The sequence below is a fragment of the Polypterus senegalus genome, chromosome 13 (genome assembly GCF_016835505.1).
Source record: "Polypterus senegalus isolate Bchr_013 chromosome 13, ASM1683550v1, whole genome shotgun sequence".
In the NCBI taxonomy this organism is placed as follows: domain Eukaryota; kingdom Metazoa; phylum Chordata; class Cladistia; order Polypteriformes; family Polypteridae; genus Polypterus; species Polypterus senegalus.
The window spans coordinates 18,668,210-18,694,148 of NC_053166.1; the positions used below are offsets into that span (position 1 = coordinate 18,668,210).

General features: G+C 41.8%; 1 long non-coding RNA gene across 1 annotated transcript in view; it reads left to right on the plus strand.

Annotated features, from left to right (window-relative positions):
* LOC120542991 overlaps positions 1–22,887 on the plus strand; it is a 47,869-nt gene extending 24,982 nt beyond the window's left edge. The window contains exons 2-5 of the long non-coding RNA XR_005636271.1: positions 586–676; positions 5,043–5,117; positions 10,246–10,302; positions 21,735–22,887. This is a non-coding gene — a long non-coding RNA (uncharacterized LOC120542991). The remainder of the gene's footprint in view (positions 1–585; positions 677–5,042; positions 5,118–10,245; positions 10,303–21,734) is intronic.
* The last annotated feature ends 3,052 nt before the right edge of the window (positions 22,888–25,939 follow it).

The following is a 25,939-nucleotide window of genomic DNA, read 5'->3' on the forward strand; positions in this document are numbered from 1 at the left end:
TTGTAGAGGAGCGTCTGTATCCTCTAGGCCAGTGTGCGAACACCCCCTCCATCAGGAGCAGAGAATGTCAGTGAGAGTGAGAGACAGAGAGAGAAAAGCAAACAATCAAAAATCAATAGGTGCTGTTTGGGCTTTTAAGAATTCGAAGCACTGCACGGGAAGCATATCGTATATCATTGAGGAGTTTTATTTAATACATAATATGTGCTCTGATTAGGTAGCTTCTCAGCCATCCGCCAATAGCGTCCCTTGTATGAAATCAACTGGGCAAAGCAACTGAGGAAGCATGTACCATAAATTAAAAGACCCATTTGTCCGCAGAAATCTGCGAACCAGCAAAAAACCCGTGATATATATTTAGATATGCCTACATTTAAAATCCGCGATGGAGTGAAGCCGCGAAAGTCGAAGCGCGATATAGCGAGGGATCACTGTATATTGTTTAATTTTGCCTACACTTGCTTTCTGTATTTTGTTTTAAGGCCATTCATTGTTATAAGGATATTTTTCTTCTGTAATAACAATTGTTGAATTGTTGGTGTTCTTTGAAATGTTGACAATTTTTCCTTTCTTTTACTCCTCCAGGTGAACTGAATTGAGCCCAACAGCCTCTCCCAAGCATTCTTTTGAATCTCTAACTTCCAGTTTAAGCGTCGAAGCAGCCATGGATCCTAAGGTAAGGTGCGCTTCACTTTGTTTCCCTCAGCAATGAAACTTTTCCATTCCAGAGTGAAGGGTCTAATACACACATGTGGTTCCAGTGCCGGGTATTTAAATCTTACACCCCCCTCACGTCTGCATCTCCAGAGGGTTTCCTCCTTCAGGTGCTTTGTTTCTCCTCTCACAGTCCTGAAGTGTGGGTGTTGTGGTATTTGATGATTCTGAGGTGGCTTTGTGGACATTTGGCCGAGACTCCATTACAGAAGCTGCTTGTTCTGTTTGATACGTTTCATGTCTATTCTTGGATTAATTTCTTTATATTTGATACGTATCTAAGATGCTGTCTTTGTTTTGTGGTATTTGTCTCTTTTTGTAAATTTTAGTCCCACCCCCTATTTTGTTCTTGGTTTACATTTATTATGGCGTCTTGTCATTTTGCCCCGGTTTACGTTTTCCCTCCAGAATTCAACTACTGTCTGCTCTGCCAAGCTGGAAAACGGAAAGGTAGGCCACTGAATGGCAAGGCAGGGGAAGACCCAGAAAACGAATTAAAAAACGACTCCAAGATGAACGTCATTACCAAAAAGACTGATTTGCTCAGTATCAAAGTGCAATACGTAATCCTATCTCGTAATCAAGAGAACTAACAAAAAACGTAGCAGCCTAGAAACAAAGTAATCGGAAAATTTGGCAAGAATTGTTTTAAGTAATCGTAAGTTTAGCCACAGATAAAATCACAGCCCCGTCTTAAATACTGGAGGATTAATGACGTCACTCGGCTAATATCAAAACTTATCAAAATGGTGGCGCCCGCTAACAAAATATGAAATATGAAATAACCGTAAGGCCAAAACATTAATAGACTACATTCAATAGATTTGAAGGGGTCAACAGCAAGACTGGCGAGACACGGACCTCGCACGGAAAGCCAACTTCTGCCAATATAACCGGAAGGTGGATAAATTTCGACTCTTCCTCGTAAATACGTAATGATTAATGAACAGTGATGAGCTAACCACACTGAATTTGTTTCACCTCAAGTTCAGTGGAAATGTAGAGGCATTCATTAATTTTGCAGATTTTTGCAAAATGTTTTGAAATCAATGAAGGAGGAGAAAGTGAACGAGTTTTGAGTGGGTTATGATGGTATTTGAATCGTCCCAGAGGTTCTAAGGAAGTGTTTGCCAACTATGCGTGGCCGATTATTGTGGCCAAAAATGTGACCTGAGCTGTGAGGTAGAAGTGCTCCTCCCCAGAGCAAAGTAATACTCTGAGTCCACGATATTCTGAGTCCTTTATCTCTCGCTGCATCTCGTAAAACCCACAGAGCCTGTGATGCACACATCAGTGCTATACACTCGGGGCGGTGAGTTGGGGAGAGAACTGTCCACGTCACCACCTGTGCTAGCAAGGGACATAATGTGCAGCAGACACAACATACAGTCAGTCTATGCAGAACACAAAGTATTTTCATAATATTCTCATTTAAAGTTCCCCTCAAATGAAAAATAGCGAGGATTTTTTTTTCTTTTTTATGCATGTGGGGTGTAAACCCCGATCAGCATGAAGCCGATGGCGCAGCGCCGTCCATTGTGAGGTGGAGTACACTTGAAGTGCACACTCATCAAAGTTCTGCACAGGTTGCGCAGATCAGGTGGGTAGCACAGATCGTGTAGAGACCTTGTAGCGGGGCTACATAATAATAGTATGTTCTATGTTTGTGCTAAGTGTGTTTTCTTTTCATCGTCTCATTTACTGTCCATTATATGTGCGTCAGTTGTACTCGTAAGTGCAGAGGAAAAAGATGATGGAGAGAGACCGCAGCGCTGAAACGGAAATCACCTGTTAACTCACCAGATGCATTTTGCAGTTAAAAAAGAGGAGCGAAAGAGAGAGAGAGAGAGAGAGGAGACAAATCGAGAGGAGAAAGGAGACAATTTACCCGATCATTTTCAAACTCATCACTGCCGATCATTGCTTTAGCCCACTGCTTGCTTTTTCTACAGCCGACTCAACATCACGACAGCCAGAGGTTTTAATTCATACCAACCATTGCCAGGGCTTTTCATGGTGAGGTCGTTTTGTTTTCAGGAAGGAACACAATACACTACAGCCAGTATCAGTACCGCCAAATTTTATTTTGGACTCATTTTTCACCACATGACACACTGATCCGTGTTTGTATTTGTGTAATGTGTTTTTGTTTATTGTTTAGGGACAAGGGAGGGGCCAATGTAAATATTTGGATATTCATGTCTTATATAGTAATTAGTCACTAGTGTTTTTGGGTTAGTGGTGTTTTGTTAGCACATATTTAAATATATATATATATATATATATATATATATATATGTATATATGTATATATATATATATGTATATGTATATATATATATATATATGTATATATAAATATATATATATATATATGTATATGTATATATATATATATATATATATATATATATATATATATATATGTATATATATGTGTATATATATATATATAAATATATACAGTGGAACCTCGGTTTGCGAGCATAATTCGTTCTGGAAACATGTTCGCAGTCCAAAGCACTCGTATATCAAAGCGAATTTCCCCATGAGAATTAATGGAAACTCAGATGATTCGTTCCACGACCCAAAACTATTCATATAAAAATGATTAATACAAAATATAAAGTAAAAATACATAAAACAAATTAACCTGCACTTTACCTTTAAAAAGAATCATGGCTGGGTTGAGTGAGTTTCTAAACTCATGTGGGATTTCACCCAACGGAATGACACGCGGAAGAGCGTCCCAAAGCAATCGCAGTCTCCCACCGCTGTAGCAGTTTGCTGTATAAGCGCATCCAAAAAGATCGCATACATGCTATAAGCGCCTGCTGTCGATTGGTGGTACAAGGAACATTATAAGATCCCGCTACAATAAATAACAGCGCTGTTGCTGTTTCAAGCTGAATAAAGCTGGTGTTGTTAAAGTACTGAGACTCAGCTTCGTGTTCTGGGGCGCAAGATGGGAACTTGCACTTCACAGCACACACATACTCGCAGTCACACACAGTCACAATGCTGCAGTAAACAGTATACGCTCGTATGGATGTTGACTATATGAGTGAGGCACACAGACTCAGATGGAGAATAGGAGACAATTGCCATCAAGAGAAGAGAGAGGGAGAGACGCGCACGAGCGAGAGAGATAAGGAGAGAGAAAGAGAAAGAGAGAGAGAGAGACACACACACACACACACGCGCGCACGAGAGAGAGAGAGAGAGCCATCAGCTCAGTTGTGATCACATGACGCTCAGCAGACAAAGTGTATCCATACTACTCGTACTGTAAGACCTTGCTCGTTTATCAAGTCAAAATTTATTAAAAAATTTTGCTTGTTTTGCAAAACACTCGTAAACCAAGGTTCCACTGTATATATATATATATATATATATATATAATATATATATTGTTGAATATTTACTTTTTCTCAATTTACAATATATCTGTGTTTGATTTTACATATCTGTTACTGTGTTTTGGTTATTTCGTCGTGTCGGGAAAAGTAACGACAACTTGTAAGAAGTATGGCTTGTTATTAGAGCAAGAAACCTCAGGTGATCCAAGAAATAGTCTTGGTAGTGTAGTGGCTGGTCTGGGTAAGGGGTCGGCCATTACAACCTGCTCATCTAACATGGCTGCTACCGCTCTGTGATGTCACGCTGGCCTCGCAAAGCACTCTGGGGCACTGGGGGAAAAAAAAAAGTCTGTGCCAGCTGAACGCACTGCAAATTTTCAGGCAAAAATTCAGTGAATGGTATCACTGGAAACTTCACTGCAAAAAAATGCTTTGCTGCTTTTCATTGATCGACAAAAATGAACAAAAAGTTAATCAATACATACAACAGCGTTTCTCAACCTTTAAGTATTTGTTGAAAGGAGCCCACTAATACCAATTTGTTCTTTTTTAATTAATGATATATCATAGATGCATATTTTATTATACCTACTTAACTTTTATCGACATTTATCTAACTCTATATTTATTTTTCTAGTATCAGAATGTAGTTTAAGTTCATTTGATTTGGTTTCAATAGACGTATTTTTCATATTTTCGATCCTTGTTTTCTTTTTTTCACATCTTCGCGGCCCCCTTTTTGTTACTTCGCACCCCCCTAGGGGGGCCCATCCCACAGTTTTAGAACCACTGACATACAACATGAAATTAAAAAAAAATCGAGCATACGACATCTACGAAATAATTTTACAGAAAATAATGTAAAGATAAAAAAAGGAAACACACTTAAAGCCAGGGATGAAACATCTGAGGTGGAGGTGAATAATGAAGGAACCCAACTGAAATGTCCCAAAATTCTTTTCGTTTCAGAGCCAGTCCTCACCTCAGAAGCAGACGGTGAAAAACCGATCCAGATCTACGGACGAAATCCAGCAGGCAAAGAAGGTAGGCCATCACTGAGGATGGATGGTGACGTCATCGTAACAAACAAGTGCCAGAGGGCCGGTTCAGCCCGTTTCCTTTAAATGCTTACCGTACAGGGTGGCCCATATTTATGTACTATATGATTGAAAAGGAGTTATCGTCAGGAAACTACCAATGTTATTATCAAGTAACATAAGGGAACATGAACATTAAGAACCTTAAATGTTTTTTCATCACCTGTTCTCCATGGCGTGGTCTACCAATGTGCCATCCAGATCGATACACGTCTGAAAGGCATTCACCACAAGAGCTGTGTTGGCATCAGTACCCACACTCCTGGGCCTACCTGCTTCCCTGGCTTACAAAACAGTACCTACTCACGTCGTATTTTGTGTTTATTCTTGCGATGGTTAGCACACTAGGGCCACTGCCTCCAAACTCAAGTGCCATCCTCCATTTCACCACTGCATGATTTTTTTGTTGCGGAGTATAAACGCACACAAGGTAGGCGCTGCTTTAGCGACAATCGATTCACTGCCATTCTGTATTCAAACACAGCAGGGGCTGCCATTTTCCCAATCTCGGGCTACACAGCGGTGCCATTTTCAATAGTTTTTACACAGTAGTTTAAATACTACAGCCTGTGAAATGTCATATACATAAATATAGGCTGCAATGTAGAGGAATGAACCCACAAAAACGTTGTCGCGACACGATAAAAAGAAACAGAAACCCTTTCAGCCTACGCTCAAAGAGTCAGGATCTACAGACATTACTTTGATAATGATTGAGGATTTGTTCTGTTCTGTGTATTGTATTGTATTGACCCCCTTTTATTTGACACCCACTGCACGCCCAACGTACCTGGAATGGGGTCTCTCTTTGAACTGCCTTTCCCGAGGTTTCTTCCATTTTATTTTTTGGGAGTTGTCTTCTTAGAGAGTCAAGGCTGGGGGCTGTCAAGAGGCAGGGTCTGTTAAAGCCCATTGCGGCACTTCTTGTGTGATTTTGGGCTATTCAAAAAAATAAATTGTATTGTATTAAATATGCTCTCTTTGTCTCATCATCAGAAGGCTTTTTACCTAAGAATAAATGCTATTAGGACACGGGATAGACAGACAGAGTTTTAAGACTTTATTGCAATAAATCAACAACACGGACTCAACCCAATTCGGCCGAATGAGACTGAGCCCTGAACATTGCCATAATCGAAGCTTTTATAACAATTTCTTATCATTTTACCCTTGTTCAATGAGCTCTGCACCTGGCCATACTGTCTATTGTTTATTCCAGTTTCTGTTTTTCTTACTCTTGATTGGTTCTTCAACTGGGAAGATGTCCTCTATTCCATATTTGGTCTTTCATGGTATCACTTCCTCCTCTAGCCTTTCATGCTATGCTATATTGGTGGCCTAAAGCTAAGCTTTAATTATAAAGAAATATAGTATATGCTTTCATTTAATCATTGCTTGGCATACTTGATTTGTCTTAATTTCTACACTAAAGTTAATTTCTAATATGTTCTTCTATAATTATTACTAATGCCTGAATATACTAATGTTTCTCTTCATGCATTACATCAATGTGACCTGGCTTACAGCAAAAAGCCTTTCATTGCCTTTCTGCTGATTTCCCAATCCAGCTGGTTTCGCTACGTGCCTTCCAGAGCCATCTTCTCTGCGTGGTATCGTTCTTTTAGCTTCTCAGCCTTGAACACAGGTGTTCTCAATCTCTTATCCTGTTCTAAACTGGTTTCGATACGTCCATTTCTGTTCTTTCCCAGACTAGAAATTTTGCTGTAAGCTTAAAAAATAATGCAATATAACTGATTTTTAGTTAACTATTTGCTTGACCTATCTTATTTGCTTAACATTCTAATTTATGCTTCATCTAATGTTTTAGAAGCTTTTAATTACTTTTCATGGCTCTTTATGTTCATTTACTATTCTCTATGCTAATATAAAAAATTTTCCTTCTACATTTTTATGTTTAAAATGTTTTTCTCATGTTTAGATTACTTGTCATTTATTCCTCTTTCACGTTATTCGTATGTCGTCCTTGATGTTCTTTCCTCCCACTCAGTTGGTTATTTCTTCACAAGATTTGTACCCCATGGAGCCTCGTCCTCGTTTTATTGTGTCCACAAAAGGCACTTTACCTATCTAGACAGATAGAACTTGATTTGTCCCACGGGGGGGAATTTGTCTTTTTACAGAAGCTTAATAAATAAATAAATAAACAAACAAAAAACACACACTTTGGTCTGAACACACACCAGAATGACTACAAAGCAAGAAAATTAAAAAGAAAGAAAACTTCTGACTTGACTGGCCCAGTGAGGCGCTATGCAGGTGTATTGCTGTTGCTGTAAAGGACCCCCAGTCACGTTTCTTGATACCCTTCTGCTGAACAATTCGTTGTCTGAAATTCCTCAGTGTTACTGTGTCAGAGAGAGGATGTGCAGTGTTGTTCATAATGGCACTCGGTTTAGTTTTCATTCTCTCTACCTCTACTGCCTCCAGGAGGTCCAGAGTGTGCCCTGTAACAGCCTGCCCTTTTAATCAGCTTGTTGATTTGGTGGGCCTCTCTTGAAGTGAAGTTACCAGCCCAGGACACCACAGTATAGAAAATTGCACTGACCATCATAAGAGTCGTACAAGATGTGCAGGATGTCACTTCCCACCCACACTAAAGCAACGCTCTGCTCTGCCCTTTCTTCTGTAGTTCCTCTGTGTTCTGAGACCAGTCCAGCCTGTCATTAATGTGGACCCCCAAGTACTTATAGGAGTGGACCACCTCAACATCCACTTAGTGAACCGGACACAGAGGCTTTTTGGTGCAGTGAGAGTCAATAAGCAGTTTTTTTCATTTTGCTGATGTTAACCCTTTCGGCCCTGACATCCTATTAGTAGTACATAAATATACAGCCATTTTTGTAAAGCTGTTGGCACCGGGCGAGCTACTTTTAGAGAGACTGGCATAGAGTCTGCCAAAACATGGAAGTGAAACAAGTAGTATTGAAGTATTTGGCAGCTATTGAATAATAATAATGATCATTTTTTTTGTTTTTTTTTCATTTTTGAGCTTCCTAGACACCCCAAAGGTAGAATATCTGACAAAATAATTTTTCCCATAAAAACAGAAAATCCAGGGCCGAAAGGGTTACGTTTTGACAATTCTCTTTGCACTAAGAAACAAACAGAGACTCCTCTCCTCCGTCTCATCCCCCTTTATCAGTGCAGAATCACCTGAGAGTTTCTGCTGGTGACCTGACCCGCTGTTATGTGGATTGTCTGAGGTGTCGAGAGTGGAGAGAAAGGCAGACAGGCCTGCCTGTTCATTGTGGGGCTCCAGTGTCGCTCACACAGTCCTTGAGTCTCACACACTCACGCCAGACAGTCCAGCATCAGGACCCCATGGGTTCACCCACCTACAGATCTCTGAGTTTCCCCCTTAACAGGGATGGCTGGATGGTGTTGAAGGTCCTGGAGAAATTTCAAACACCAGTATCCTGACAGTGCTGCCAGCTTTGTCCAGGTGAGTGTAAGCCTTGTGGAGAAGATGGATAACTGCATCCTCCACTCCAATCTGTTTTTTTTTGGGCTTGCTAATTGTGTTTCAGACGTCCACCTAACAATGCCGCCCCTCTGGATGTCATGCTGCTGAGTCCAATCTTGTTCTCAGTTCTCCTCCCTGACTGGATTTAACTGTGAACCGTGGAGAACCTTAATGGGGCCGACTCCACCCTGCTGGGACCCAAACCCCTGCATGGGTTGAACTTCTGGATACCCTAACAATGGCTGAGCCCAATCTGGTTCTCTGTTTTCCCCGTGGGTGCGCCGAACCCAGAAGAAACAAAGAAGCACACCTGAGTATACGTGAGGACTGAGTCTGTCGAGTCCAGAACTGACTGCCCTCTTCTGGTGCTGGCTGGTTTTAAGATGGAGAGCAGGAAGTGAGGTTATTCTGAATGCTGAACGGAGATGCTGCATCAACAACAGCGCCCTCTCCCGTCTTGTTGGTGGTATTGCGTACAATAATACAATACACCCATCCATCCATTTTCTAACCCGCTGAATCCAAAGACAGGGTCACGGGGGTCTGCTGGAGCCAATCCCAGCCAACACAGGGCACAAGGCAGGAACCAATCCTGGGCAGGGTGCCAACCCACCGCAGATAATACAATACAATACAATTTATTTTTTTATAGCCTAAAATCACACACGGAGTGCCACGGTGGGCTTTAACAGGCCCTATCTTTTGACAGCCTCCCAGCCTTGAAGACAAGGAGAAACACCCAAAAAAACCCTTGTAGGGGAAAAATGGAAGAATTCTTGGGAAAGGCAGTTCAAAGAGAGACCCCTTTCCAGGTAGGTTGGGGGTCAGAAAAAGGGGGTTGAATACACCACAATACACAGAACAGAACACAACTCATCCTCAATACAATATAACAGTGCAATAGAAATATTACAAGTACAGAGCAGAATTTAACAGTAGATGATATCCCAGAATACGATTTGGATTTGAGTCCTGGAGACCTCGGCCTTCAAGCTGTCCCTATTGGCCATTCGACAGCTAAGTCAGCACTGGACTGGCCAATCCGATGAAAGGACCCTTCTAACCAACGATTCCTGCGATCCTCCATCGGGGATGACTTTACCTTAGGCAGGCAGAACATCTTGGCAGGTGGGCCGTGGCACCAAGTGTCACATTTGAGTACCGAGAAGAGAAACAGAATAGGTGAGGGTTAGTAACAAATTCTAACTATCATGTTACTTATGTTTTAGTGCTAATGACTAACAACAGAGATGCAGTCTGTGCAGTTAATCAGCAGCTCTAGTCAGGGTGTGCTAAACTAAAATAGTGAGTCTTCAGCCGGGATTTAAAAGCTGAGACCGAAGGGGCATCTCTTATAGTAGCAGGCAGACCACTCCACAGTTTAGGGGCCCAGTAACTGAAAGGTTGACCTCCTACTGTTATTTAATTTTATTGTATTGTTATTTATTTATTTATTTTTTATTTTTACCTGTCCAGAGCCCTGAGGGTGCCCTCTATTCGCACACGCGTGACAACGTTTTTTTCAAGCAGTGCCTTCGTGATTTACTTTTTGTGATACCCTAACCAGCTGCCCCTTTTTCTTTCTCTACAGGCCTTTCACACTCCTCAAAAGTCGCTTCCGGGAAACAGAGAATTGGATCAGCTGAAGGTAAGAATTTTGATTTGAATGTTAGAACCTAAGAACGCAGGAAATTTGACAAACGAGATGAGACCATTCAGTCCATTAAGCCCGTTTGTCCTAATATCTCCTCCAAGTTGTCAGGGTTTCTGCTTCAACTCCACGTCTCAGTAGTTTGTTCGAGATTCCCACAATTCTTTGCACAAACAGGAACTTCCTGGCTTTGGTTTTAACTGAACTTCCCTTTAATTTCCACTGAAGTCCTCGAGTAGAATGCAGCTGGAAAAGCTGGTAGGCAGTAAGGCAACAGAGAAAGACAAGAAGATGAAACGTTAAGTCAGGAAACAAGCAAGGGGGTCCAAACCAGAGGGTCCGTGTGACTAAACTCCAAATGTGAATCAGGGATCAAAATCAGAAGGAGTCGAGTGAAAAAGTCCCAAACTGAAGAATCTGTTAGCAAAGCAAATGTGAGGGCTTTTCGTTTAGTACAGTGAACAAAATGACATACAGAGGACTATGGGGGCATTCAGGCCCCCTCTGCACACTTCTATATGTTGCAGATTTAATTTTAAATGGGGAGACGTGTGGTGCAGTGGTTTGGCCTTCAAACCCTGAGGTGTTGGGTTCACATCCCACTACTGACATCACTGGGTGACCCTCAGCAAGTCACATGACCTTCCTGGGCTCCAATTGGAAAACCATAAAGAAATGGAACCAATTGTATCATAAACTTTGTAAGTCACTTTGGATAAAGGCGTTAGGCAAATAAATAAATGCAAATCTGACATTTTTGCCCAGCAATGCACACTCAGTTACCCAAAAAATGAGAAAGTGACAACATGTTTTCAGAAAGGTTTGCAAATTTATTAAAAATCAAAAACTGAAATCTCTCATTCCTAGAAGCGCTCAGGCCCTTTGCTGTGCCTCCTGTCTGCTTGACTTCTTCTTGAGATGTTTCTAGGACTTGACTGGAGTCCACCGGTGGCAAAACTGAATTGATCAGACGTCGTTAGAAAGGGACATGGCTGTGTATGGAGGGTCCCACAATTCACACTGCATGTCAGGTGAAGTCCCAGGAACTCACCATAGACCCCCGTGGATCATACTGTGGTGAGGCGCTGATCAGAGCGAAGGGATGAAGCCATTCCTAAAGCTTTTTGAGTGTTTTCAGTAGCACAAGATTGTGAAATGGAAGATGTTTGGGACCACCAGGACTCTTCCTAGAGTTGGCCGTCTGGCCAAAGTGAGTAATTGGGTAAGAAGAGCCAGGGTGTCAGGGTGGCGAACAAGAACCCAATGGTCACCCTAGCAGAGCTTTGGAAGTCATCTGCTGAGGTGACCATCTCACCAGCACTCCATTAATTAGTTGATTATGGCAGAGTAGACACACGGGAGCCACAATTAGTGAAAGACAAATGACAGGAGCACTGAGAGCACAAAAACGAAACATTCTCTGCTCTGACGAGACCCCAATTGAAGTCTTGGTGCAGACCTCCATACACTCTTTCGGGTGCAGACAAGGCACCTCTCCCATCCTGCCTAATACCCTCGCTGTGCTGAAGTGTGGTAGTGACAGCATCATGCTATGGCGGTACAGGGAGACTGGTCACAATTATATGGAAATACAGAGAGAGGTCCTTGATGGTGACCTGCTCCAGGGACAACATGACTTCAGGCTTGGGCGACAGTTCACCTTCTCAGTATGACAACGACCAGAAGAGTACAGCCAGGACATCGCTGGAGTGGCTTTAGGATGAGTCCCTGAGTGTCCTTGAGTGTCCCACTTACACCTCACTGAACATCTGAGGAGAGACCTGACGATGGCAGTTCACGGACGCTCCCCATCCAGTCTAACAAAGCTTGAGGGGATCAGCCAGAAAGAATGGGACAAACTGGCCAAATGCAGGCGTGCAAAGCTTGTAGGGACTTACGGTACTTAAGAGGACTCAAAGCTGGAGTTGCTGCCATTCTACATTAAGGGTGTGAATACTTCTATGAGTGAGAAATTTCAGTTTTTGATTTTTAATAAATTTGTAAACCTTTCTGAAAAAAACGTGTTCACTCTGCTATTATGAGCAAAAATAACAAATGTATTCATTTAAAAATGAAATCTAAAACACAGTGAAGTGTGCAGAATGAATGTGAAGGGGTCTGAATAAATCCACACTGTATGTAGATTGAGTGAAAAACCTGACAGCTTTTAAAAATATTTAGATGCAAAATTAACAGCAAAGGCCAGATATGCCTTAAATGGTAAGTAACAGAGGGCTAAAGTGGACGCACCCCTGCATTAAAATGTGAATTAGGGAATAAGGAAAGCATGGGTTTGTGTTTTGGAGACTGATGGTTAGTAGCTACCAAGACAGAAAATGATCTGAATAGGACCATTTAATACTAACATTATACAGAAATATTAGAATGAGTTAGCCGTCCCACAAACATAATATTTAGTCCATAAACTGAAGAAGACACAGATATAATAGGCAAATTGAAATAGTCAAAGGTGTGAATGTGTTTAACTCTTTCAGGGCGGATCAATCAATCAATCAATCAACATTTATTTATATAGCACATATTCATACAAAAAAATGTAGCTCAAAGTGCTTTACAAAATGAATAGAGAAATAGAAGACACAATAAAAGATAAACATAAGTCAACATTAATTAACATAGAATAAGAGTAAGGTCCGATGGCCAGGGTGGACAGAAAAAACAAAAAAAAACTCCAAAAGCTGGAGAAAAAATAAAATCTGTAGGGTTCCAGACCACAGACCGCCCAGTCCCCTCTGGGCATTCTACCTAACATAAATCATCATATTTTCATGGAAGGACCTGATGATGATGGTCACGTAGACTTCTGGCTTTCAGTCCATCATTGTTGGAGCATCATGATGCTTTGAGTAGGTGGTGGTGGCGCAGGCCGCCACCACAAAGAAACCGGAAAAAGAAACAGAAGAGAGAGTAGGGGTCAGTACGGATTTTAGAGCCACCATGAATAGTTATTATGAAGAATTGAACATACAGAGTATCAGGATTATGTTAAAGTGAAGTTATAAAAAGGCCATGTTAAAGTAATGTGTTTTCAGCAGTGTTTTAAATTGCTCCACTGTATTTGCCTGGCGAATTGTCTACTTTTGTTGAAATTCGGGGGTAGAGGACGGTAATCAGCCATAAAACTTGCTGCTATGTTTTAGTTCAGCTGTCTTTGCTAGAAAGAAAGTTAGCTTAGTTGGTTAGATTACCTGCTCGTGCTTGAGTAGCAATGAGCAAACAACCTCTGAAATGGCATTACAGATTTACATGTGAAGCCTTTGCTTTGTGTGATTTTCAGAAAAGTGAGTTGCCTGCAAAAAATATTCAGCCCTCAAAGAGTTAAACTTCGTAGGCATTGGAATAAAAAGAAAAACAGTAAAATATGAATGGGTACACAACGTCAGAATTACACAATCACTCGTCTTATTATGAAATTGAAGTCTCTCCCTGCAAATCCAGGTGGTGCCATTAGAGGGCACTGTTTTACTTTGTATTCCATCGTCTGGGCTCTCTGTCTGCGTAAAGAGCTTTGAATCTTCTTCTTCTTTCAGCTGTTAGGGGTCACCACAGCGGATCATCTTCTTCCATATCTTTCTGTTCTCATCATCTTGTTCTGTTACCCATATCACCTGCATGTCCTTTCTCTCCATATCCATAAACCTTCTCTTAGGCCTTCCTCTTATCCTCTTGCCTGGCAGCTCCATCCTTAGCATCCTTCTCCCAATACGCCCAGCATCTCTCCTCTGCACATGTCCAAACCAATGCAATCTCGCCTCTCTGACTTTGTCTCCCAACCGTCCAACTTGAGCTGACCCTCTAATGTCCTCATTTCTAATCCTGTCCGTCCTCGTCACACACAATGCAAATCTTAGAATCTTTAACTCTGCCACCTGCAGCTCTGTCTCCTGTTTTCTGGTCAGTGCCACCGTCTCCAGCCCATATAACTTAGCTGGTCTCACTACCGTCCTGTAGACCTTCCCTTTCACTCTTGCTGATACCCGTCTGTCACAAATCACTCCTGACACTCTTCTCCACCCACTCCTCCCTGCCTGCACTCTCTTTTTCACCCCTCTGTAAAGAACTTTGAATAGAGAGATGTGAATGAAATTAATTTTTATTATTATTTAGTGACTCAAGCAAAGGACAAAGTGTTAGTGTGAGGCACACAAGCAGGAGTTAAGTCATAGGAGGTCGCCTTTAAACATGAGAAATACAGAAGTGGACAGGAGGCAAGCCTGGCACCTCCTTTATGGGAAGACACTTGACAGAGAGTCGAGAGAAGTTCAGACACACAAGAATACGGAGGAAAGGCTCAGAGGGCAGAGCAAGAGATATATATGTATATATCTGTACTGTATATACAGTATGTGTGTGTGTGTGTGTGTGTGTGTATACTGTAAATATACTGCTCCTCACCTGCCTAATGCCATCCCTATGGCGGGGCAGCACCATGCACTGTTGACAGGGAGACTGCTCAGTGATGGAAGGACGAAGGCAGCCAAATACAGAGATGTCCTTGAAGGTGACCTGCTCCAGAGCGCACGCTGGAGTGACAGTTCACCTTAAGGAGTGACAATGACCCAAAGGACGGAGTGGTGGCTCTGAGTCTGAGGATCTGCGCTGGTATCCCGATTCGAATCCCCGTCACTACCAAAAGAGATCCTACTCTGCTGGGCCATTGAGCAAGGCCCTCAACCTTCAATTGCTCCAGGGATGCTGTACAATGGCTGACCCTGCGCTCTGACCACAAGGGGTATGCGAAAACTAACAAATTCCTAATACGATATAATATAATAAGGTGAAGACGGTGCTGGAGTGTCTTCAGTTGAAGTCTCCCAGCCAAAGCCCAGACTTGTGGAGAGACCTGAATGAAGAGGGCAGGCTACAAACAGGAAGTGCCAGGATGAATGGGGTGAGCTGCCCATATCCAGGCGTGTATAGCTTGTAGAGAGGACTTGAAGCTGGAAATGCCCCAAGTTTTTGATCTATACTAATAAAAGGCAAAGCCCTCACTGACTGACTGACTGACTGACTGACTGACTGACTCACTGACTGACCGACTGACTGACTGACTGACTGACTGACTCACTGACTGACTGACTGACTCCAAGTGACTGACTGACTGACTCACTGACTGACTGACTGACTCACTGACTGACTCGACTCACTGACTGACTCACTGACTCACTGACTGACTCACTGACTGACTCACTGACTGACTGACTCTCACTGACTGACCACTGACTGACCACCGACTGACTGACTGACTGACTCACTGACTGACTCACTGACTGACTGACTGACTGACTGACTCACTGACTCATTGACTGACTGACTCACTGACTGACTGACTGACTGACTGACTCATTGACTGACTGACTGACTGACCTCACTGACTCTCACTGACTGACTGACTGACTGACTCACTGACTGAATGACTGACTGACTGACTCACTGACTCATTGACTGACTGACTCACTGACTGACTCACTGACTGACTGACTCATCACTAATTCTCTATCGTCCCGTGTAGGTAGAAGGCTGAAATTTGGCAGGCTCATTCCTTACAGCTTACTTACAAAAGTTGGGCAGGTTTCATTTCGAAATTCTACGCGTAATGGTCATAACTAGAACCTACTTACGTACATTTATACGGCCATAGCCTGCAGCTCGGAGTTGCATCCCTCATCGTCACGCCTCCCACGTAATTGAGTGCCTACCCATATAAGGCCGTCCATCAGCAGCAATCCAATAGACACGCTGCCGCTATGAGGCGTTTGTCATGCCTAAGACGAATACGATATTCGCGAGATACAAGTTTAAGGAGAAGACGCAGGGTATAAACGAGACTTTTGATCACTTTGTGACGGAGTTAAAATTGCTGGTGAAGGACTGTGCTTATGCAAATGAAGATGAGATGGTCAGGGATAGAATAGTGTTTGGCACAAACTCAGCAAAAGTGCGAGAGAAACTTTGAAGTGCCGGGTCTGAGCTCACATTAAATAAAGCCGTGCACATCGCAAGATCACACGACATAGCACAAGCACAGCTGAGAACCTTCGATGCATGTACTCCGAGCGGCTCACGTGAACTGACTGTGAACGCAGTATGCAGAGAACGCGCAAGAACTCCAAAGAGCGCTGAAGAAGAAACGCATTACACAATTGAGAAGGCAGCAAAAGAATATGAAGCGAGTGACGCATACAAGCATATTCATAAGTGCAGCTACTGTGGAAACAAAGCACATGGTGGAAAAAGTCAAATGTCCAGCTAAAGGAAGACGTAAGTGTAAAAAATGAGGTAAATTGAAGCACTTCGCTAAAGTTTGCAGGACTGGGAAAGGTAAACCCATGCATGCAGTGTGTGATGTCTCAGATGAAGAGGAAGACGAGCTGTTTATTGATGCAGTAGAGAGGAACAACCCTCTGGATCTGAACAAGCCTTTGTAGACATATCAATAGGAAAGCAAGGTGTAAAGCTTAAGTTGAAATTAAGTTCATAGACACGCTGCTGCTAAATATTCACAGGCAAATCCACAACTTAATACCGGGAATGCCTGTTAAAGCCCAATGACTTTTCGCAGCTCAACGACTCCACTCCGCCGGGGTTTGTTTACACCTGCCAACCTCGTGAGTCCGGCCGCGGTGGGGGTCTTGCGGTAATTTATCGCGAAAACTGTCTCGCCGTTATCTGTACCTGTCTTCAGTTCTTTTGAATCCGTTGTTTGTCAACTCTCAGGTCCTGTTCCAACTGTAATTGCTATTATTTACCGCCCTCCAAAGTCTACTTCTGTTTTTTTAAGTGATTTTACTGATCTGCTGACCCATTTGGCTACTGTTTCTCCTAATATAATACTACTGGGAGACTTTAACATTCATATGGACAATAGTAATCATCCTCTTACCAAAGACTTTTCATCTTGCCTCGATAGCTTGGATTTTAAACAATATGTAAACTTTCCCACTCATACTAAAGGTCATACTTTGGACCTAGTTTGTTGCTCTGGACTTACTCCTCTCAACTGCAAAGCTGATGAACTGTTATTCTCTGATCATTTTCTTCTTTCTTTCAATGTCAAAATGACCTTTTCTATAACCAAGATCCCTCGAACCATTTCTTTTCGGAATATTAAGAAATTAATCCTGATATCCTTTCTTCTGCTTTCTCTAGTCTTTTGCATTTTAATGACTTGTTCACCCAAGAGGATTTGGTTACCTATTATAACAATAGTCTCAATAGTATTTTAAATTCTGTTGCTCCACTAAAAACCAAATCTGTATTATTCTCTCAGTCAGCACCTTGGTTTACATCTGAACTCAGGCTTCTGAAAGCAAAAGGTCGACGGCTTGAACGTCTCTATAAGAAAACTGGTCTTACTATCCATAAGGAAATGTTTAATAATCATGCTTTGTATTATAAGGAGTGTATTAACCAAACTAAATCTGCATATTACTCTACCATTATTCGTTTAAATGAGGATTCTCCCAAGTTACTGTTTTCACTGTTCAATTCTTCTTTCAGGTCACCAGATTTTTTACCTGCCCACCTCTACTCATCTTCCTTTTGTGATTCTCTAATGTTATTCTTCATTGAGAAAATTCACAAAATACACCAAGATCTGGCCTCTGATGTCTCTTGTAGTTCTCCTTTGTAATCCCACTCCCATCACACTGTTTTTCTACTTTCCAACTTCCCTCTGTCACTGATATCTCAGATCTCATTTGTAAGTCAAAACCTTCTACTTGTCAGCTCGACCCCATTCCTACAGTTCTGGTTAAAGCTTGTTTACCCTCCTTGCTTCCCCTCATATCTGCTATCATTTATTCTTCACTTACCACTGGAACTGTTCCTACTTCTTTCAAAGTTGCTGCCATCACCCCAATATTGAAAAAAACGGGTTTAGATCCCAATAATTTTGATAATTTTCGTCCTATCTCCAATTTACCATTCATTTCAAAAATTCTCGAAAAGATAGTTGCTGCACAGATCCACTCATATTTAACTAATAATAATCTGTATGAACGGTTCCAGTCTGGCTTTCGCCCCTTTCATAGCACTGAAACAGCACTTATAAAAATAACCAATGATCTCCTTATGGCAGCTGACTCCGGTTTACTTTCCATTCTTATTCTTTTGGATCTGAGTGCAGCTTTTGACACTATTTCTCACCCCATTCTACTTAGTAGGTTAGTCTCAATCGGTCTCTCTCATACTCCTCTAGCCTGGTTCAAGTCATACTTGTCTGATCGTACTCAGTTTATTCGATTGAAATCATTCACTTCTCAGTCCTTTCCTCTGGTCACTGGCGTCCCCCAGGGATCTGTCCTGGGGCCCTTCTTTTCATTATCTACCTTCTCTGCTTGGATATATTTTTCGTAAATATAATATTCAGTTTCACTGTTATGCTGATGACACCCAGCTTTATCTGTCCACCAAACCTGATTCTGCTCTCCCCCCATCCTCCCTCACTCTCTGTTTAGTTGAACTAAATACATGGTTCTCTTCTAACTTTCTGAAACTCAACAGCAATAAATCAGAGCTTCTCCTGGTAGGCTCTAAATCAACATTATCCAGAACTAATAGTTTTCTATTGCTATCAATAACTTGCCGGTCTCTGTTTCCCCATGTGTGAAAAGTTTGGGTGTCATCCTTGACAGTACTCTGTCTTTTAATTCACACATCAATAATGTCACTCGGTCTGCTTATTTCCAGTTGCGTAACATCAATCGTCTCCGTTCCTTTCTTACTCCACAGGCCACTGCCATTCTTGTTCACAGCCTTGTTACTTCTCGGCTTGACTATTGTAATTCACTTCTTTTGGTCTTTCTCAAAAATCAATTCATAAGCTTCAACGTGTTCAGAACTCTGCTGCCCGTATTATCACCAGGACCCCTTCTATTCACCACATCACCCCTGTTCTCCAGCAGCTCCATTGGCTTCCGGTCAAATATCGCATTAATTTTAAAATACTTCTGTATACATTTAAGGCTATTCATCATCTCTCTCCTCCATATCTCTCTGATTTGGTACAGATCATCATCCCATCTCGGTGTCTCAGATCCTCTTCTTCTCTTTCTCTCTCTGTCCCTGTCCCCCGTCTTGCCACTATGGGGAGCAGGGCTTTCAGTTGCTCTGCTCCTCGACTTTGGAATTCCCTACCTCCTGAAATAAGAAACATCACCTCTTTCTCTCTTTTTAAGTCTAGACTAAAACTCACCTATTCAAAATAGCTTATCCCACATAACTTTCTCCATTTTCCTATCTTGGAACTGTTTTATGTTTTTGTGATCTTGTAAATTACCTGCTCTTTTGCCTGCTTTTTATTTTCTTACTTTTATTATTATTTTTACTGTGTACAGTGTCCTTGAGTGTTTTGAAAGGCGCTTTCAAATAAAATGTATTATTATTATTATTATTATTATTATTATTAAACATCTTAGATTCCCGAGTATCGATTTGGGTAGTAAACACTTCGATAAATAAAACCTGTTATCTTTACAACGGTTGACAAACACGGAATATAACTTGAACACAACACATCCTCCAAATACGAACCTGATTGAAAGAAATAATGATAATCAAATCCTCGATGACAGCAACACTCATAACACTCACAAAACAATTACATTGACAATCATGTGACGTTATTTTTAAAATGTTTCCTTTTCTTTTTCATAACTTCTTTAACACACTACTTCTTCGCTGCGAAGCGCGGGTATTCTGCTAGTTTTTAACTTTTTTAGGGCTAATTTTTTTTTTTTTTTCTTATCTCCCAGGGCTGAATATTTTTCCAAAAACTAACATTTTTTAAAAAAGAACACAAAGCAATTGTTTAACATATCAAATCAACAAATATATTTACTTTTGACAAATGTTACTGTCTTGCATGTTGTATGAGCCTGCATACTCTATGATTTCACATTCATATCACATACATTTTACACAGCAAAGTCTGATGTCGCTCAAAGCAGCCAATTTCAGTCATTGCCACATTGCACTGCTCACAATACGTGTTGCTTTGGTGCCTACTTTTCAATTGTCTGTTGCTGCACTTTCTCACATATATTGTTAGTGTGTACTGTAGAGAGACAAGTCACCCTTTTGCCATCGTGCCATTCCACTGCCACCAAGTTTTCTGCCCACATGAAAACCGTATTGTCACCTCTTTTCATCTTCTGAAACTTTATAAACTTTATGCATGGCATTATAGCCTGGCTCACCCAATGGGATTTGCTTCTGTTTATTACAGAAGTGAATGAAACTTTGCAGCAGCACATTGTACCTATCACCATGCTGCATAACCTGTCCAAAGCCACCAGGGGACAAAGCACGTTTGGACCAATGCTCCCTGAAATTATATCACCAGTTCTGTCCCATCTCCATTTGTAATACCACAGCACGCTTCATCTCGTCTTTTGTTGTGGGTTTACACTTTGAAAAACGAGAACGCGATGCAAACGCAGCCCGCGATTCAAAACATTTCTCTGCCTACCTGTTTATCTCGTCTGACGGTAGCTGAAAAGCAGCATCAGGACAGAGCAGCCTGAAGTACAGCAGCTGGTGATCTGTCGTGTCCAACAGCAAGCCATGCCGTCTTGTGAAGTCCAGCAGCCAGATCGGCTCTCAACGGATCAATGTCTGTGTATTTATCCCACGCGAACCTTGCCGTAGATGCATCGGCTGCGCGAAGCGCTCAACTGGCAGCAGATCCGCTGGCGCTGCATCGGCTGGTGTCTGATCAGCTGATGCCAGCTTCTCACTCTCTTGCTCGATCTCCTGATCACTGTCAATAAAGTCCGATTCTGAAAAATCAGAGTCCGACTCCGCGATAATGCGCAAAACATTGTCTGCCGAGTGTTTTCTTTTCTGCACTCGCTTCGCTCCCTTGTCACATGTCGATGCCATCTTGCCATTGTTTACATTTCGCAACTCACGCACACGCTAGGATTAGTTGTCGAGTCAACGAGTCTAGCATTCCTCCAAGCACAGAGGGAATGCCTGTGACGTGACAGTGAGATTTGTCGCCATTAACAGCTGATTATCACCCTCTATCCCTGGATGTTGACTTTAGTCGACATTCGCCCTCAACCCCTCCTGTCGACAAAAGTCGACATCCGCCCTAAAAGGGTTAATAAAATTGCAAACCTTTTTGAAAACTTGCTTTCACTTTGCCATTATGGGTAATTGAGTATAGCTGGATGGGGCAAACATGACAAGTTTATGCATTTAAAAGAAAATTTGCAGCACAATAAAGTATGCAGAAGGTGACGGGGTCTGAAAACTTTGTAAATCCTCTGTCGATATCACACTATTTACAGCATCTCATGGCAGTTTACAAAGCACGAGAGAATAAAAGTCAATGCCTTGTGCCGGTCAGATGTGCCTCCTCTTATGTTGTTCTCTTCTGCCCTTCCTCTTCTCTCTTGCAGGAGTCCACTGATCTCGCCGAAAAGTCTCCTACATCCGAGGAGCTGTCCAAGGGGGCCGCCTGAGTGGAGATGCTCTGCCCTTCTGGATGCTTCAAACCGCCTTTGGAAATTTATTTTTTATTCTTTTCTGACATAAAAAACGATGTGTACACACATTTGTCTGCTGCACTGCCACTGCTCTGTAAATGCCAGAGGGGGAATACAAGAAGCTGGGAAGAGGCGGACCACCCTGATGTTCTCCTTTTATTTTTAATCGTTTTTTCATTCAAATGGGTTACATTTTAATTGTTAAAATGTACATGTCCTTTTCAGTTCTCCTTAATGTGCAGTGGTTGGGGGTAATGGTGTGGTGTAGCCGATCCTGGCGGCACTGGACGCAAGTCAGGAAACGGCCATGGATGGGCCACCCATCCTTCACAGGGCCCACTCATGCAGACCCTCATATAGGAGCCAGTTTATTACATGTGACATGCATGCCTTTGGAGCTATAGGAGGAGAATGGGCAGACCCCACATGGGCAGCAAGCCGCCTTGGGATTTGAACCCGGAATGATGGAGCTGTGTGGAAGAAGTGTCTGCCACTGTGCCACTCTTGAAACATAACATGATGACTTGTCAAAAAACAAAGCAGTGCCGCATTTTAAATGCACAGACCCTCGAGTCAGCGTAGTGTAAGATGGGCTTTAGATGACTTACACCTTCAGTTAAATGAAGGACGCGTTTCTGTCTGGACAGTTCATTTCACAGTCAAGCTCAATCTAAAGCACTGAGACAATGAAGGCCTCAAGATTGTTTGTGCAGGTGTTATCACGTATTCATTGTGTGACCCCGACTGAGTGTCCTAATCTGCTGCTTTATGGAAATACTAGCTGTGCTACCCATCTACAGTAACATGGGGGGAAATCTAAGTAATCAACTTAGACCTCAATGTTAATGTTTGCAGTGCTCCACCTATTGGAATTTATTTCGTAATGCATGTAGTAATAAAATGCATTGCATTTTTTCCAACAGATGGTGAATCACAAACATTTCTAGTAATAGAATGCATTATGACAAATCTTTATAATGTGGCATCTGTTAGAATGCATATGTCTCTGTTATATGCCATTCGGTAAGGGATTTGCTAAAAGCAGTGTTAATGTTTGTGATGCACCATCTGTTGGAATGACAAATGCAATGCATATGTCTGTTATATGCCATTTGGAATGGGATTTCTAAAAGCAGTGTTAATGTTTGTGATGCACCATCTGTTGGAATGACAAATGCAATGCATATGTCTATTATATGCCATTTGGTATGGGATTTCTAAAAGCAGTGTTAATGTTTGTGATGCACCATCTGTTGGAATAAAAAATTCAATGCATGTCTCTGTTATTTGCCATTTGGTATGGGATTCGTAAAAGCAATGTTAACATTTATGATGCGCCATCTGTTGGAATGACAAATGAAGTGCAAATGTCTCTACTATAAGCAAATCCGTAAGGGATTTGCAAAAAGCAGTGTTAGAAGCTCCATCTGTTGGAATGACACATGTAATGCACTTTATCACTGCAAATGCTTGTGATGCATCATCTGATGAGTGATAAAACACAGCAACTTGGTCCTGCAAAAATTTCTAGCCCAGTGACAGCTGAGGACCAGTCTAATGGCTCTGTTGAACAGCCCAATGAATTACATTTGCTCTCTGTAGACTATAAAATACAACATTAAATCTATCAGCCTTGCTCAACTTGAAATATTAAGGATGGGGAGAAGGTGGGGTTTACTTCTTCCAGTATTGAGAACGATGACAAGTTTGGGGTTGGGGTTGGTGATGCAGATACTCTTTAAAAGTAGCCCAAAAACCGCACACTGCCAAATCAATTTTTTGCCCCCCACACAAAAAGCCCTCAATTTGGAGGAGAAACAGGCAAGGCAGTATTGTATAGTAGTTAAGAGTTTGGACTTCAAGGCCTGAGGTTATGGGTTCAAATCCCACTACTGACACCACTGTGTGACCCTGAGCAAGTCACATAATCTGCCTGTGTTCCAATTGGGAAACCAAAAGAAATGTCACCAACTATATCATAAATGTTGTAAGTCACCTTGGAAAAAGGTCGTTATTCAAATAAGTAAATGATCTGGTGACTCTGACCAGATGGATACACAGACCCCTGTCCATTTAGTAAGGTGGGTGGGAATGTACAGTATGTGCTTGTAATGACTCTGCCCACTACAGGCACCGATGCGTCTCGCTTTATCAACCCAGACCTGGGACTGATTTGGAGTCCCTCTTCTAAATGGGTTGTTATTTTTGCATGAATGCTTATTGATCCTGTCTTGCTAGATGTGACAAGTGTGACATCTTGTCTCATCTGTGATCCTTTACAAGCATGAAGGTTTGTTCAACTCCTCCATGCAGTCTTCACAATCAGCTGATTCCCTTCATTTGAAAAAAAAAAACTTTTTTATATTTTGAAGGTGGGATTTTTGCAGGAAGGAGAAACTTCCAATTTTGGAGAAAAGTTGCCCTAATTTGCATAGAGCCACACCCCCTGCATAGCACTCCTGTTGTGCCCCGCCCCTCCTCCACGTCTTCCAACACCGAGACACTTGAGCTGTGCACACTGTGGAAAAGCATTGGCATCTCGACATTAAAGCTTGTTTGACTTATCAAAGAAACTGTGTTTACGATTATTTAGCTCACATTAAGAAATCTTGTCAGGTAAATTTTGCTTAGCCCAGATTTTGCTTTTTACTAAATAAAAGCAAAACAACTCCCATTTAAAGTTTTTTTTTGTTTTGTTTTTGCATATGCCAGTGTAGAGTGGTGACTGGTGTCGAGTCCTCTTCTGTTGTGCCTTGTCACCGTGTCCCTCGGCGATGGCTTCACCGTGTTCAAAGCCCTTGACTTCACTGTGTGTGGGTGCATGTGGACTACTGCTCTGTCTGAAGTGATCACTTTGTATTTTTTTGGTAAAATGTAAATAAAGTTTTAAATTACTACATGTTCATTGAAGGTTTGATTCAGTTATAATTTGTAATGAGGTTGAAATGTACGCTTTTTTTGGTTTAGTAAATACGATTCATGATATTTAGCCTATGTGCTCAATTTGAGGACTATTTACACATCACTTTTAAGTGAATAAGATGTTTGCCAAGGACTGTGACCTCTAAGGGGCTCTAAGGGGCCGGGATACGCCTGACGCTACGCGACTCGTAGGCTGCTGCTATTCAGACAGGGCACTGACTGGGGTGTCCAACTCTGGTCCTGGTGGGCCGCAGTGGCTGCAGGTTTTCATTCTGACCCTTTTCCTGATCAGTTTTCACTGCTAATTAACTTCCTTTCCCTTCATTTTAATAGCCCTGATTTTAAGGATTCAGTCCTCTGAATTGATTCTTTTCTTCATTAAATGACAGCTAAACAGAAATGAGATGTGAAACGAACCGACAGATGACCAGCTAAACTGGGATTTCAAATTCCAACCAACCTCTTAATAAAAAGCCGATTCTTGCTGTTAATTAAACTCGTTATTTAATCCCATGGCTTGTTGCTGCTCTCATTCTACCACAGCAGACATTTCCAAAACTGTTAATTGATTGATTGATTGATTGAACTGTTTGGGTGACCTGAGAGATCACCCTGACTGAGACCTCCACCTTTCTTTATTTTCAGATATTGTGTGATGGGCACATGTGGTGGCTTGTTTTGTGTCTCATCAAACAACGAAGAGGTCTGAGACAAGTTATTTAAAATTAAGACAAAAGAAGTTAATCAGCAGCAAAAACTGGTCACTAATGAAGAAGATGGTTAGAATGAAAACCTGCAGCCACTGCGGCACTCGAGGACCGGAGTCTGACATCTGTGGTAGATCAGGGGTCGCCAACTCCGGTCCCGGAGGACCACCATGGCTGCAGGTTTTCTTTCTAACCTTTTTTTAATGAGTGCCCTGTTTGTGCTGCTAATTGACTTCTTATAAATTCACTTAAATTGAATTGCTTGTTTAAGATGTGTTCCCCTGAATTTCTTCATCGTTTCTCTGATTTGCTTCATTTCTCTCCTTAAATGGCACTCAAACAGAAATGAAATGTGAAGTGAGGGAGCCAACAGAAGATCAACTAAGTCAGGACCTCAAACTCCAACCAATTTCACTCCAACCAGCTGCTTAATGAGGAGCCGATTCTTGTCGCTAATTAAACTTGTTCTTTAATTCCATGGCTTGTTGC